The sequence below is a fragment of the Artemia franciscana genome, chromosome 4 (assembly GCF_032884065.1).
Source record: "Artemia franciscana chromosome 4, ASM3288406v1, whole genome shotgun sequence".
Taxonomy (NCBI): Eukaryota; Metazoa; Arthropoda; class Branchiopoda; order Anostraca; family Artemiidae; genus Artemia; species Artemia franciscana.
Genome location: NC_088866.1, coordinates 57,059,216 through 57,074,607, shown reverse-complemented (window position 1 = coordinate 57,074,607; position 15,392 = coordinate 57,059,216). Strand labels below are relative to the sequence as shown.

General features: G+C 38.0%; 1 protein-coding gene across 10 annotated transcripts in view; it reads left to right on the top strand.

Annotated features, from left to right (window-relative positions):
- LOC136026649 (rootletin-like) overlaps window positions 1-15,392 on the top strand; it is a 329,138-nt gene that overhangs the window by 270,670 nt on the left and 43,076 nt on the right. For 2 of the 10 annotated variants that reach the window (XR_010617376.1, XR_010617370.1), the window contains exon 1: window positions 1,331-1,489. The exons of 6 other annotated variants lie outside the window; for them this stretch is intronic. The gene's annotated coding sequence lies outside the window, so the exon portion shown is untranslated. Of the gene's footprint in view, window positions 1-1,330; window positions 1,490-15,392 lie in introns of those variants that run through there. 2 more of the 10 variants (XR_010617371.1, XR_010617373.1) reach the window with 2 other exon arrangements.

The window sequence follows — 15,392 nt, the reverse complement described above, 5'->3', positions numbered from 1 at the left end:
AAAAGCATTTTTTTTGCTCCTATAGAATTAGAGCATATTTAAAATTTGAAGGATGTTTTTTACCAGACAAATAAAAGGTAAAATTCTAGTTGAGTTACTTCTTGCTATCTCAGAAAGAAGTTAGGTTAGGAAAATAAAACTTTCAGGGATGGGTCTACAGGCTAAAGTATATCCTGGGAAGGTATTTTAAAGTACCCACCTCCACTTCTTCTCCCTCTAGAGAGTCCTGAAATTTGACTCCATGACAGGTCTATACCTATTGAAATTTTGACAAAACAACATTTTACCTTAATTTTCAGGTACCATTTGCCTTTTCTCTGCCTTTAGTTCTGAAAATTCAATTCCTGTTATTTGGGTAGAATTCTGAGCCATATCAACATTTTTTTTCTTCAAAATTTAGAAAATGTATTTGCATATCTTTAAAACTTTATAAATTGGGATTGAGCAAAGTTGTGAAGCTGAGAACAATTTTGTTGTACTTCATTTCAGCAGAAGATCTATTTTGTAAGGTTTCAGGGCCCTCTAGAGCAAGAATGATTAGAGATGTGTACTTTGAAATACCTTCCCAGGACATACTTTAGCCTGTAGACCCATCCCTGAAAGTTTCATTTTCCTAACCTAACCCCTTTCAGTGATAGCAAGAAGTCAGTCAACTAGAATTTTACTGGATAAAATTACCATCCTTTGGAATAGACTGAATAGTCTACCCTAGCCTACTTCTTCAATAGGATTAAAGACAGTCTCAGAATAATGATTTGGCAGCCCATAAATCCTCAACTTATCTGTAATACTTCACCTAGGCCTGTTTACAGAGCCTAAAAGGAGTCAATACTTAGAATGCTCCCATGTGGCAATTTAATGGAGCCTCACAATGTTACCTGGAAGAAGTCAATCCTTAGAATGATTCAAAATGGCAATTTACGGTAAAAATTATGCCTGGATATGCTAGAAAACATGGAAATCTTTAAATTAAATAATAAGTTTTTCATTGATTTAACCTACTTGCTAATAGATAGCCGACTACTCAGGGTGTCCTTTAATGTTGAACCCAAAATATGGCGACTTACTAACCTGGCTCAGATCCCTCTTCCTTTTGCAAAATCACCGTCCCACCTTCTTCCAAGCAAATAACTTGATATTCCATTACTTCATTCTTGTCCATATTTATTTTTTGTTGAATGAGATTTTTGTTGAAGAAGATGGATTATGAACTTACTGCGCTAACCATTCTTTTGAGCATGGTAAGAAAATCACTTACTGCCGGCAGTTACTATTCTCGTTCCCAGTGGGTTGGGCAGTAACCATTTTTCCGCTAGGAACGGAAATAGTAACCATTCGGTTACTGCAGTAAGTCTCTGGAACACACCCCATTGGCCATATTAAGAAGTGAGAAGGTGTTGGGTGCAATATATTTTCAGATCCCTTCATCAGGGATCTGAAAATATCCCTTGTGGTGAACTTATTTGAGTTCAATTAATAGGCCAATTAGGTAAAGAAGGATCCCTCCGATGGATTTGTCTTTTTTTGATAGCCTACTCTTTCCAATTATCATGGTTGTTTTCCAGACAGTGCACCCCATTTTGTCTTAGAAATAGGCAATGAAGCATCGGAAAAAATATAGATGAGTTGCTTTTTACCAAGTTACCAATCTTGAAAAGTGGTTATCCTAGGAAAATTAAACTTTCTGAAGGGAATTTAGGGCCATAAACACCCTGAAAGCATTGCCAAGCCAGTCTATTAGCCTATTTTAGTTGTCCTCTGATATCATTCATCCTAGAAATTTGACTGAAATTTTTAGCAATGTCAATGTTTTTTTTTCTGAATTTAGGAAATGTATTTGTAGATCTTGGTTGGTATGCAAACACCATTATTTGGCCAAATAGTCTATGCAAATATCACAGCTGTGTGCAAATTTTTATTAAAATCTATTCAGTCTTTAAAAAAATGAAACAAGCTCATCAATATCAACTTCTGCAGAATCCACTAAGTCAACTGGTTGGGCAACAATGATAATAAATACTTAAACTTTTTATTTAGCCTAGTTTTAAAGTATAGTGAACCAGTTGCACAATTCTAGGAGGCTGACATCTACTGCTCAATATACCTACACATAATACCTTGAACATCCTACTCTTCCAAACAAAATATCTCTTGATATTTTGACTTCATGTGTTTGAACATTGAATATGCTTTGGAGGAGGGATACTTGCACTCTTAATGTCTTTTGACTCTGAAAAAGACTGCTAAAACTTTTAATTTCCAATCAACTTAGCTTTTTTAAAAGTTTCAATAATATTTTTGCTGATCTTGGCCTTATTGCAGATCTTTAAAACCTCATAATTTTGGATTGAGCAAAGTTGTTGTAAAGCTAAAAACTGTTTTCTTATTCTTTTTTAAGCAGGGGACCTATTTTGCAAGGTTTCACTTTCCTAATGCAAATATTTTAAAGGTTACTGCTCTCTACAGAGAGAAGGGGTAGAGGTAGGTACTTCAAAATACACTCCTTGGTCCTGTGACATACTTTAGTTGGTAGACTAATCCCGGGAAATTTCATTTTCCTAACCTAACCCCTTCCCAAGATAGCAAATGTAGATAAATTAGAATTTTACTAGAATCCCTCTAAAATTCGTGTGTATATGATCATGTACATTTAATTTACCATGGATTTTTTCTATGCCAGCTCCTTTTACACTTCTACTGTGTTTTACTAGGAATTTTTTCTAATTAATAAGTCATGCATTCAGTAGGCTACTGCTTTACCGCCTGTTATTTCTGGTCATTTTGAGTTTTATGCATTCTTTGAGCTATTTTAAACAACATTGGTATCTCACAGCTTCAATGAGGTGCTTTTGGGGAGGGGTATTAGATCCCTTCATTTGAGTCACTCCTAGGCCACATTATAAAACTTTTTAAAATTTATTATACAGTCTTCCCTTATCATTTAAACTTATCTACAGAGACAACAAAAAGCTATAGCAGAATGACTCATGCTTTAATGCATAACTGAATAGCTATGTTTTGTATGGCTATGCTGAAAGACCTTCTTGAACATAGACCTCTGCTGGACAATCTTGTTAGGTTGCTGTCACAGCTAATTTGCAAAGTAGATAAGCTAGCCTATCTGAATAAACTATTCCAAGTCACCAACAATGAAATTTGTCAAAGTCTGCCTCTGGATTAATTTCTCTCATTATGACAAACAGTTTTGAACTGTCAATGAAAAATCAATAATTTTGTCCTCTTATATATTTTTTGAAAAGTTTCTTCATAGCATCAGACATTTTGATTGTGTTGATGATGTTGATCTCTTCTTCAAGTTTTTCTGTTGTTATCCTACTCTTTTACACAATTTTTTATTTGTTTAAACATGAGGCAAGCTATAAATTTGAAGTTTATAATCCTTTTCTGAAGGCTACTAGCTTTTGCTTTCGTCTTCATATCAATGTTCTTTGTCTGTTTTGTTTCATAAATAGCTGAAACTACTGTTTCAAAAAAAGTCGCTTCTGCCTGTTTGGTTTCAGCTCTAGCAGTTTAATGATTGTTCTAAGTTTTAGAGATTAAGGCTATTTTCAAAAAAAAATAATTATTCTTTAAGGGCAGCAAAATGCTCAGTAAATGAAGAAAAGAACAAGGATATGACATCCAGGATGTTCAAAAGCTTAACTACAAAGAGATGAATTGCAACCAGTGCTGGATCCAGGGGGAGGGGTGGGGGCAAGCACTCCCACAATGTGGTGGTGGATTTGTGGTTGGGACTGCTTGCTCTGGTTTGGAATGAAAGCCATGTTTTTGTAATTAGTCTCTAATACTTGAGTTTTCAATAAGTTTTTAATTATTATGACAGTTTCTTTTTGCAAATAAATCTGAAACAAGATTTCAGTCACTTTGTGCTGTCTCTTTTAGATTTTACTAATGTTGCATACCATCAAAAAGTGTTTAATTAAACTTAGATTTATCAAGGGAATCTGTCCATGTTGCTACAAAATCTTCACTTTGTAATAATTAAATAATAAAAAAAACAAGTTTTTTAAACTGCAAGTAAGGAGCAACATTAAAACTTAAAAGAACAGAAATCACTCCATATATGAAAGGGGTTGTCTCTATGCAATGCCTTGCTTCTTATGCTAAAGTTTGGCTCTGTCACAACTGCACTTTTTAAAACAATAAAAAAATGTTTAGCATAAGGAGTGAAGCGTTGTGGAAGGACAACCCCTTTCATATATGGAGTAATTTCTGTTTGTTTTAAGTTTTAATGTCAATCCTTACTTGCAGTTACCAATTTTTTTTTATATATTTAATTTCTGAATATTTTTGAATTGATACATGTTTTAATTTTGGCTCAACACACATGAATAATTAAAACAAACTTTGCATATTTTTTTTGCTAGATGGCTTTCTCATAATTTTGGTCAGATTATTTTGATGAAAATAAAGAGGAGGTGGCCTAGTTGCCCACCAATTTTTGACTACTAAAAAATGCAACTAGATTTTTTTACACATTTTTTTTACTAATGTTTTGGTTAGTAATAAACATCTGTACCTTACAAATTAACCTATGTAACAAACTTCTATATTTGTGTATTTTTAATGTATATGTGAGTGCTTATACGCCCGTGCATATGGGCATTATCGGTTGAAGGATTACCATACAGCTTTAGAAGAGACTGAAAACCTATTGAAGATTAAGCCAAACAATACAGAAACTAACCGTCTGTATAGAATGATAAAGAAGAAGGTTGTAATAGGTCATTCCTCTGAGGTTCCAGAGGATGCTGTTGTGCCTTCAGCTCCTCCTCTTGATTTGATGGACCACGTTGTGCCTTCAGCACCTCCTCTTGATTTGATGGACCAGCTGACGGGGTATGGAATGACTTCATATGATTCAAAAATCGTTGTGCTAAAGAATGACGAACTGCCCAGCCCAAGACAGACAGCAGACGAAGCAGAGCCTGGGCTGAGAACGAAAGAAGAACGCTCCCCCGAAGATGAGATCACCAAGGAACGTTTGGAAAACCTGGAAAAACGCATTTCTGAGATGGAAGAGGCGACTAATTGTCCAATTTGCTTCGTAAGAAGAAAAAATGTTATATTTTCCTGTGGTCATAGAACTTGGGAAAACTGTGGAAAAACTCTAATACCCTTGCAACAGCTGGAATTGAACCTAGGTCCCGAAACTCTCTAGACACGGCTCTATCGTCTATGCTGTCACAAGGTAATCAGCTGACGGGTTATTAATTGACTTCATATGATTCAAAAATCGTTGTGCTAAAGAATGACGAACTGCCCAGCCCAAGACAGACAGCAGACGAAGGAGAGCCAGGGCCGAGAACGAAAGAAGAACGCTCCCCCGAAGATGAGATCGCCGAGGAACGTTTGGAAAACCTGGAAAAACGCATTTCTGAGATGGAAGAGGCAACTAATTGTCCAATTTGCTTCGTAAGAAGAAAAAATGTTGTATTTTCCTGCGGCCATGGAACTTGTGAAAGCTGTAAATCCCTTGCAACAGCTGGAATTGAACCTAGGTCCCGAAACTCTCTAGACACGGCTCTATCCACTATGCTGTCACAAGGTAACCAGCTGACGGGGTATGAATTGGCTTCATATGATTCAAAAATCGTTGTGCTAAAGAATAACGAACTGCTCAGCCCAAGACAGACAGCAGACGAAGGAGAGCCAGGGCCGAGAACGAAAGAAGAATGCTCCCCCGAAGATGAGATCACCAAGGAACGTTTGGAAAACCTGGAAAAACGCATTGCTGAGATGGAAGAGGCAACTAATTGTCCAATTTGCTTCGTAAGAAGAAAAAATGTTGTATTTTCCTGCGACCATGGAACTTGTGAAAACTGTGGAAAAACCCTTAAAATTTGCCCTATGTGCCGGAAAACAATTCGTAAACGGACAAAATTCTACTAGGCTATGGCAGATCAAGGCTCCAGTGAAAACCGGTCGACCTTGCGGACCTGGCTACCAGATCTTCTCCGAGCCATGCAACCAACAAATTTTAATTGTTTTAATTGTAACCCATGGCCAGACAAATGGGTGGCGCTTCTTTAATTTTCCGTTAAAATTCAATCGTAATTTTTTGTAATTAAGCAAAGAGAAAACTGGTTTTAATTTCGACAAAGTAGGGAACAAAAAATAAAATATAAAACTACAAAACTGTAGTTTTGTAGTTAAACGGTAGTTTAACTATAAAACTGCTGTTACGGGGGGGGGGGGGTTAAGGTGGTTAGTTGGGGGGATATGCAACTTTGAACATGGGAGCAGGGTAGTCAAGGAGCATAGGCTGAGAGGGTTCTATTGACAAAACTCTATAACCATGGAGACAGAATCATTATCGTGATGTTCAGGTCTCCCGAGTCGTGCAGATTCCCTTGGTAACGATCCAACAGACAATAGGAACTGTACCTGATACCTTGACTCGTAGAGAAAGACAATTATTGACAATAGCTTTATTTTCTTACTTCGTATACAACTTCAGATAAAAATGACTTCAATATGAGCTAGCTGTACGTTGTTCATCAAAGACAGAATTTTACTGAATACCCTCCTGGCTTCTGTAATAGGCTTCAAGCAATAGAAATCTAGTTTCTAATTGGCTTTAATCAAAAGTTACATTTTTTAATTAATAAGCTGTAAATCCCTTGCAACAGCTGAAATTGAACCTAGGTCCCGAAACTCTCTAGAGACGGCTCTATCCACTATGCTGTCACAAGGGTAACCAGCTGACGGTGTATGAATTGACTTTATATGATTCAAAAATCGTTGTGCTAAAGAATAACGAACTGCTCAGCCCAAGACAGACAGCAGACGAAGGAGAGCCAGGGCCGAGAACGAAAGAAGAACGCTCCCCCAAAGATGAGATCACTAAGGAACGTTTGGAGAGTAGGAAACTCTCTAGACACGGCTCTATCCACTATGCTGTCACAAGGTAACCAGCTGACGGGGTATGAATTGACTTCATATGATTCAAAAATCGTTGTGCTAAAGAATAACGAACTGCTCAGCCCAAGACAGACAGCAGACGAAGGAGAGCCAGGGCCGAGAACGAAAGAAGAACGCTCCCCCGAAGATGAGATCACCAAGGAACGTTTGGAAAACCTGGAAAAACGCTATAGAAGGATAAAGAAGAAGGTTGGAAAAGGTCATTCCTCTGAGGTTCCAGAGGATGCTGTTGTGCCTTCAGCTCCTCCTCTTGATTTGATTGACCGCGTTGTGCCTTCAGCACCTCCTCTTGATTTGATGGACCAGCTGACGGGGTATGATATGACTTCATATGATTCAAAAATCTTGTGCTAAAGAATGACAAACTACCCAGCCCAAGACAGACAGCAGACGAAGGAGAGCCAGGGCCGAGAAAGAAAGAAGAACGCTCCCCCGAAGATGAGATCACCAAGGAACGTTTGGAAAACCTAGAAAAACGCATTTCTGAGATGGAAGAGGCAACTAATTGTCCAATTTGCTTCGTAAGAAGAAAAAATGTTGTATTTTCCTGCGGTCATAGAACATGCGAAATCTGTAGAAACACCATAATACCCTTGCAACAGCTGTAATTGAACCTAGGTCCCGAAACTCTCTAGACACGGCTCTATCGACTATGCTGTCACAAGGTAATCAGCTGACGGGTTATTAATTGACTTCATATGATTCAAAAATCGTTGTGCTAAAGAATGACGAACTGCCCAGCCCAAGACAGACAGCAGACGAAGGAGAGCCAGGGCCGAGAACGAAAGAAGAACGCTCCCCCGAAGATGAGATCGCCAAGGAACGTTTGGAAAACGTGGAAAAACGCATTCTGAGATGGAAGAGGCAACTAATTGTCCAATTTGCTTCGTAAGAAGAAAAAATGTTTTATTTTCCTGCGGCCATGGAACTTGTGAAAGCTGTAAATCCCTTGCAACAGCTGGAATTGAACCTAGGTCCCGAAACTCTCTAGACACGGCTCTATCCACTATGCTGTCACAAGGTAACCAGCTGACGGGGTATGAATTGACTTCATATGATTCAAAAATCGTTGTGCTAAAGAATAACGAACTGCTCAGCCCAAGACAGACAGCAGACGAAGGAGAGCCAGGGCCGAGAACGAAAGAAGAACGCTCCCCCGAAGATGAGATCACCAAGGAACGTTTGGAAAACCTGGAAAAACGCATTGCTGAGATGGAAGAGGCAACTAATTGTCCAATTTGCTTCGTAAGAAGAAAAAATGTTGTATTTTCCTGCGGCCATGGAACTTGTGAAAACTGTGGAAAAACCCTTAAAATTTGCCCTATGTGCCGGAAAACAATTCGTAAACGGACAAAATTCTACTAGGCTATGGCAGATCAAGGCTCCAGTGAAAACCGGTCGACCTTGCGGACCTGGCTACCAGATCTTCTCCGAGCCATGCAACCAACAAATTTTAATTGTTTTAATTGTAACCCATGGCCAGACAAATGGGTGGCGCTTCTTTAATTTTCCGTTAAAATTCAATCGTAATTTTTTGTAATTAAGCAAAGAGAAAACTGGTTTTAATTTCGACAAAGTAGGGAACAAAAAATAAAATATAAAACTACAAAACTGTAGTTTTGTAGTTAAACGGTAGTTTAACTATAAGACTGCTGTTCCGGGGGGGGGGGGGGTTAGGGTGGTTAGTTGGGGGGATATGTAACTTTGAACATGGGAGCAGGGTAGTCAAGGAGCATAGGCTGAGAGGGTTCTATTGACAAAACTCTATAACCATGGAGACAGAATCATTATCGTGATGTTCAGGTCTCCCGAGTCGTGCAGATTCCCTTGGTAACGATCCAAGAGACAATAGGAACTGTACCTGATACCTTGACTCGTAGAAAAAGACAATTATTGACAATAGCTTTATTTTCTTACTTCGTATACAACTTCAGATAAAAATGACTTCAATATGAGCTAGCTGTACGTTGTTCATCAAAGACCCTCCTGGCTTCCAGGTCTACCTTATATATCCAGAATCAACCCGGATTTCTAAATTGAGCACTGGGTAGACTGACCTCAGAAATGTTGCAATACAACTGTTCTTTTAATTATCCAACATATGGCCTAACCTCCTTGCAAAAGAATTATTACAATGAGGATTTTCACCTCTAGTTCGTTGACCAAACCAGTAATAGAAATCTGGTTTCTAATTGGCTTTAATCAAAAGTTACATTTTTTAATCCAATTTTGATAGTTTAAAAAGTATCATTTTTTGATTGCTGTAAAACTTGTGCCAAAAGCACGAATCCTTTGGGATGATGAATTTAAACTTTAACATCTTTAGACGTTTAAAATATTCTTATTTTGAAACTTTCTAAAGTGAACAAATGAGGGATTTGGTTCTGAGTTCTGTAAGTGGGAGGGGGGTTGCTGGTCCATATGTCACATATCCCCTATCCCGCTGTAGATTGACGCCCTCGTCAATCAGATCATTCCCTTTCCTTAAATGTTACCTTTCTTAAAACTCAAAATATTTTTATTTTAATTCTTTCACCTCAAAAATGTATATATTCCTACACCTTATATTGATCCTACACCTTACACTTGAAATATATTAATACATCACTTGACATGAACAAGGTTTACACGTGAATACCTGATTCCAATTGTTTTTTTTTTTTTTTTTTTTGAATTTTTTATTGTATTTAGTTTTCAATTGATCCCAGGTATTCTAACATTAAGCATACAAATACATTAAAATTATATGATAAAAATTACACTGGCACATTGACTTAATTCAAATTTAACTATAATATTGTTAGACTTAAAATTTATTTTAATTTTAAATTTCACTTTAATATTGGTATTTTCTTGTATTGTTCATCACCTATTGTTAGAATGTTAGTTTTACGCACAATCACAATTTTCTGTTTTGCCCATTTCACTAATTGAACTGATGTCTAAGGATAATGTCATTTTTCAGTCTTTCACCTCAAATCATATTTACTGCTTGAGACTTTAGCAATTGTTGAAGTTTATTTTAATTTTACGCTTTCTGACAAAATGGGAAGTGCGGGACCCAGGACACCTATCCCCTAGCAATTTAAGTACAATTGTACAGCTGGTACTACGGCTCTTCTGTTCCGTTCCCGCTCTCTTCTGCATTTGTATTGTTCTTAAAGCGTTTGTTGATTATTTTACGAGGTTAAGGTAATTCTTCAGACCTTACTTGGCAGTTGTTGCACCAGTTATAAAATTAGGATAAGTTGTTTTCCTCCAAATCTTCATCTGTGTTTGTGACGCTGCTAAAGTCGGGTTTCAAGTTGGTGCAGGCTGTACGTCGTGATGTCTTCGGGAGCGTGTGGTGGGAGTACCTTCTCGGTTGGATATTGCGCCTGCTCAGGTCTCTATGATTCAGTTAGAGGGATGAAGATGATTGCAGGACAGTAGCTGTAGCTTGTTTGAGCAGTCTTACTTTGGGCGATAATTGTCGGTTCAGTCAGATTTGTGATTTGGGCAATTTTTGGCGGTTGATAAAATATATTTCTAATTCTTTATATTCGAAACGCATGACTTTGTAGAAAAGAAACGTCATTTTATAGCGTCATAGCCTTTCCACTGTCATGTATTAGGAATGTTTCGTCTTAGGAACACAATATCGAAAATTAAAAGAGACAACCTCTATTCTCTTGTTTGTATTAAAAAAGGACAAGTGATTTATACTTTTCAGAGGTCTGGATTTTACATAAAATTTTTCTGCCAAATATTTATTTATTTTTGATGTAATTCCGCCAAAAAGAAATGCAATATATTGCCTTTTAGCCTTTTAGCTAACTTACACCAACAATATTTCTTAAGGTGGGGACGGGATATAGGAATATACGGGAAAAGACCTCAATTTTCCTGTATTGTTATATCCTCCAATTATAATGGCTTAAATATCATCAGGAGCTGTAGGGTTTAATTGATGCATTTCCTGTGCCTCAATTGCATCGCTTTTTGTCCTTTTTCGTCTCTAGAGCTTTCCATAGTTTACTGTGAGTAGTGCTCTTATTGTTAGAGATATAAGAAATACCATAAATATGGTGATTATGATATTGTACCATGAATTTGGTGAGAATAATCCTCACAAAACATATCTTTTTTTTCTTGGCAGGCTTGCTTACCCAGTTTAAAAAAAAATAAGATATTTTAGTATATGACTAAGTGTCGGTTAATTTAAAAAATAAATTCTGAACCCCTATTTGACAATATGGAAAAGGAAATCTCATGGAAATGGAAATTTCCAATTAATACACCACAGAGAAATATTGAGCAAATATACGTTAACGAATTGGCCAGAGGAGAAATTACATATAATTCGAAATTAGACTATGCGCATTGCCTAGTCGAGAGTCAAGAACGTGAAAATTTACTGATTGGGATGAAAATTTTAGAAGGACTTCTCTTCAATTGTGACAAGAAAAAGGAATTTGAGTGCTTATTCGCCCGTGCATATGGGCATTATCGGTTGAAGGATTGCCACACAGCTTAAGAAGAGACTGAAAACCTATTGAAGATCAAGCCAAACAATACAGAAACTAACCGTCTGCATAGAATGATAAAGAAGAAGGTTGGAATAGGTCATTCCTCTGAGGTTCCAGAGGATGCTGTTGTGCCTTCAGCTCCTCCTCTTGATTTGATTGACCGCGTTGTGCCTTCAGCACCTCCTCTTGATTTGATGGACCAGCTGACGGGGTAATGATATGACTTCATATGATTCAAAAATCGTTGTGCTAAAGAATGACGAACTACCCAGCCCAAGACAGACAGCAGACGAAGGAGAGCCAGGGCCGAGAAAGAAAGAAGAACGCTCCCCCGAAGATGAGATCGTCAAGGAACGTTTGGAAAACGTGGAAAAACGCATTCTGAGATGGAAGAGGCAACTAATTGTCCAATTTGCTTCGTAAGAAGAAAAAATGTTTTATTCTCCTGCGGCAATAGAACTTTTGAGAGCAGTAAATCCCTTGCAACAGCTGGAATTGAACCTAGGTCCCGAAACTCTCTAGACACGGCTCTATCGACTATGCTGTCACAAGGTAATCAGCTGACGGGTTATTAATTGACTTCATATGATTCAAAAATCGTTGTGCTAAAGAATGACGAACTGCCCAGCCCAAGACAGACAGCAGACGAAGGAGAGCCAGGGCCGAGAACGAAAGAAGAACGCTCCCCCGAAGATGAGATCGCCAAGGAACGTTTGGAAAACCTGGAAAAACGCTATAGAAGGATAAAGAAGAAGGTTGGAAAAGGTCATTCCTCTGAGGTTCCAGAGGATGCTGTTGTGCCTTCAGCTCCTCCTCTTGATTTGATTGACCGCGTTGTGCCTTCAGCACCTCCTCTTGATTTGATGGACCAGCTGACGGGGTATGAAATGACTTCATATGATTCAAAAATCGTTGTGCTAAAGAATGACGAACTACCCAGCCCAAGACAAACAGCAGACGAAGGAGAGCCAGGGCCGAGAAAGAAAGAAGAACGCTCCCCCGAAGATGAGATCACCAAGGAACGTTTGGAAAACCTAGAAAAACGCATTTCTGAGATGGAAGAGGCAACTAATTGTCCAATTTGCTTCGTAAGAAGAAAAAATGTTGTATTTTCCTGCGGTCACTGTCCCTTGCAACAGCTGTAATTGAACCTAGGTCCCGAAACTCTCTAGACACGGCTCTATCGACTATGCTGTCACAAGGTAATCAGCTGACGGGTTATTAATTGACTTCATATGATTCAAAAATCGTTGTGCTAAAGAATGACGAACTGCCCAGCCCAAGACAGACAGCAGACGAAGGAGAGCCAGGGCCGAGAACGAAAGAAGAACGCTCCCCCGAAGATGAGATCGCCAAGGAACGTTTGGAAAACGTGGAAAAACGCATTCTGAGATGGAAGAGGCAACTAATTGTCCAATTTGCTTCGTAAGAAGAAAAAATGTTTTATTTTCCTGCGGCCATGGAACTTGTGAAAGCTGTAAATCCCTTGCAACAGCTGGAATTGAACCTAGGTCCCGAAACTCTCTAGACACGGCTCTATCCACTATGCTGTCACAAGGTAACCAGCTGACGGGGTATGAATTGACTTCATATGATTCAAAAATCGTTGTGCTAAAGAATAACGAACTGCTCTGCCCAAGACAGACAGCAGACGAAGGAGAGCCAGGGCCGAGAACGAAAGAAGAACGCTCCCCCGAAGATGAGATCACCAAGGAACGTTTGGAAAACCTGGAAAAACGCATTGCTGAGATGGAAGAGGCAACTAATTGTCCAATTTGCTTCGTAAGAAGGAAAAATGTTGTATTTTCCTGCGGTCATGGAACTTGTGAAAACTGTGGAAAAACCCTTAAAATTTGCCCTATGTGCCGGAAAACAATTCGTAAACGGACAAAATTCTACTAGGCTATGGCAGATCAAGGCTCCAGTGAAAACCGGTCGACCTTGCGGACCTGGCTACCAGATCTTCTCCGAGCCATGCAACCAACAAATTTTAATTGTTTTAATTGTAACCCATGGCCAGAAAATGGGTGGCGCTTCTTTAATTTTCCGTTAAAATTCAATCGCAATTTTTTGTAATTAAGCAAAGAGAAAACTGGTTTTAATTTCGACAAAGTAGGGAACAAAAAATAAAATATAAAACTACAAAACTGTAGTTTTGTAGTTAAACGGTAGTTTAACTATAAGACTGCTGTTCCGGGGAAGGGGGGGGTTAGGGTGGTTAGTTGGGGGGATATGCAACTTTGAACATGGGAGCAGGGTAGTCAAGGAGCATAGGCTGAGAGGGTTCTATTGACAAAACTCTATAACCATGGAGACAGAATCATTATCGTGATGTTCAGGTCTCCCGAGTCGTGCAGATTCCCTTGGTAACGATCCAACAGACAATAGGAACTGTACCTGATACCTTGACTCGTAGACAAAGACAATTATTGACAATAGCTTTATTTTCTTACTTCGTATACAACTTCAGATAAAAATGACTTCAATATGAGCTAGCTGTACGTTGTTCATCAAAGACCCTCCTGGCTTCCAGGTCTACCTTATATATCCAGAATCAACCCGGATTTCTAAATTGAGCACTGGGTAGACTGACCTCAGAAATGTTGCAATACAACTGTTCTTTTAATTATCCAACATATGGCCTAACCTCCTTGCAAAAGAATTATTACAATGAGGATTTTCACCTCTAGTTCGTTGACCAAACCAGTAATAGAAATCTGGTTTCTAATTGGCTTTAATCAAAAGTTACATTTTTTAATCCAATTTTGATAGTTTAAAAAGTATCATTTTTTGATTGCTGTAAAACTTGTGCCAAAAGCACGAATCCTTTGGGATGATGAATTTAAACTTTAACATCTTTAGACGTTTAAAATATTCTTATTTTGAAACTTTCTAAAGTGAACAAATGAGGGATTTGGTTCTGAGTTCTGTAAGGGGGAGGGGGGGGTTGCTGGTCCATATGTCACATATCCCCTATCCCACTGTAGATTGACGCCCTCGTCAATCAGATCATTCCCTTTCCATAAATGTTACCTTTTTTAAAACTCAAAATATTTTTATTTTAATTTTTTCACCTCAAAAATGTATATATTCCTACACCTTATATTGATCCTACACCTTACACTTGAAATATATTAATACATCACTTGACATGAACAAGGTTTACACGTGAATACCTGATTCCAATTGTTTTTTTTTGTTTTTTTTGAATTTTTTATTGTATTTAGTTTTCAATTGATCCCAGGTATTCTAACATTAAGGCATACAAATACATTAAAATTATATAATAAAGATTACACTGGCACATTGACTTAATTCAAATTTAACTATAATATTGTTAGACTTAAAATTTATTCTAATTTTAAATTTCACTTTAATATTGGTATTTTCTTGTATTGTTCATCACCTATTGTTAGAATGTTAGTTTTACGCACAATCACAATTTTCTGTTTTGCCCATTTCACTAATTGAACTGATGTCTAAGGATAATGTCATTTTTCAGTCTTTCACCTCAAATCATATTTACTGCTTGAGACTTTAGCAATTGTTGAAATTTATTTTAATTTTACGCTTTCTGACAAAATGGGAAGTGCGGGACCCAGGACACCTATCCCCTAGAAATTTAAGTACAATTGTACAGCTGGTACTACGGCTCTTCTGTTCCGTTCCCGCTCTCTTCTGCATTTGTATTGTTCTTAAAGCGTTTGTTGATTATTTTACGAGGTTAAGATAATTCTTCAGACCTTACTTGGCAGTTGTTGCACCAGTTATAAAATTAGGATAAGTTGTTTTCCTCCAAATCTTCATCTGTGTTTGTGACGCTGCTAAAGTCGGGTTTCAAGTTGGTGCAGGCTGTACGTCGTGATGTCTTCGGGAGCGTGTGGTGGGAGTACCTTCTCGGTTGGATATTGCGCCTGCTCAGGTCTCTATGATTCAGTT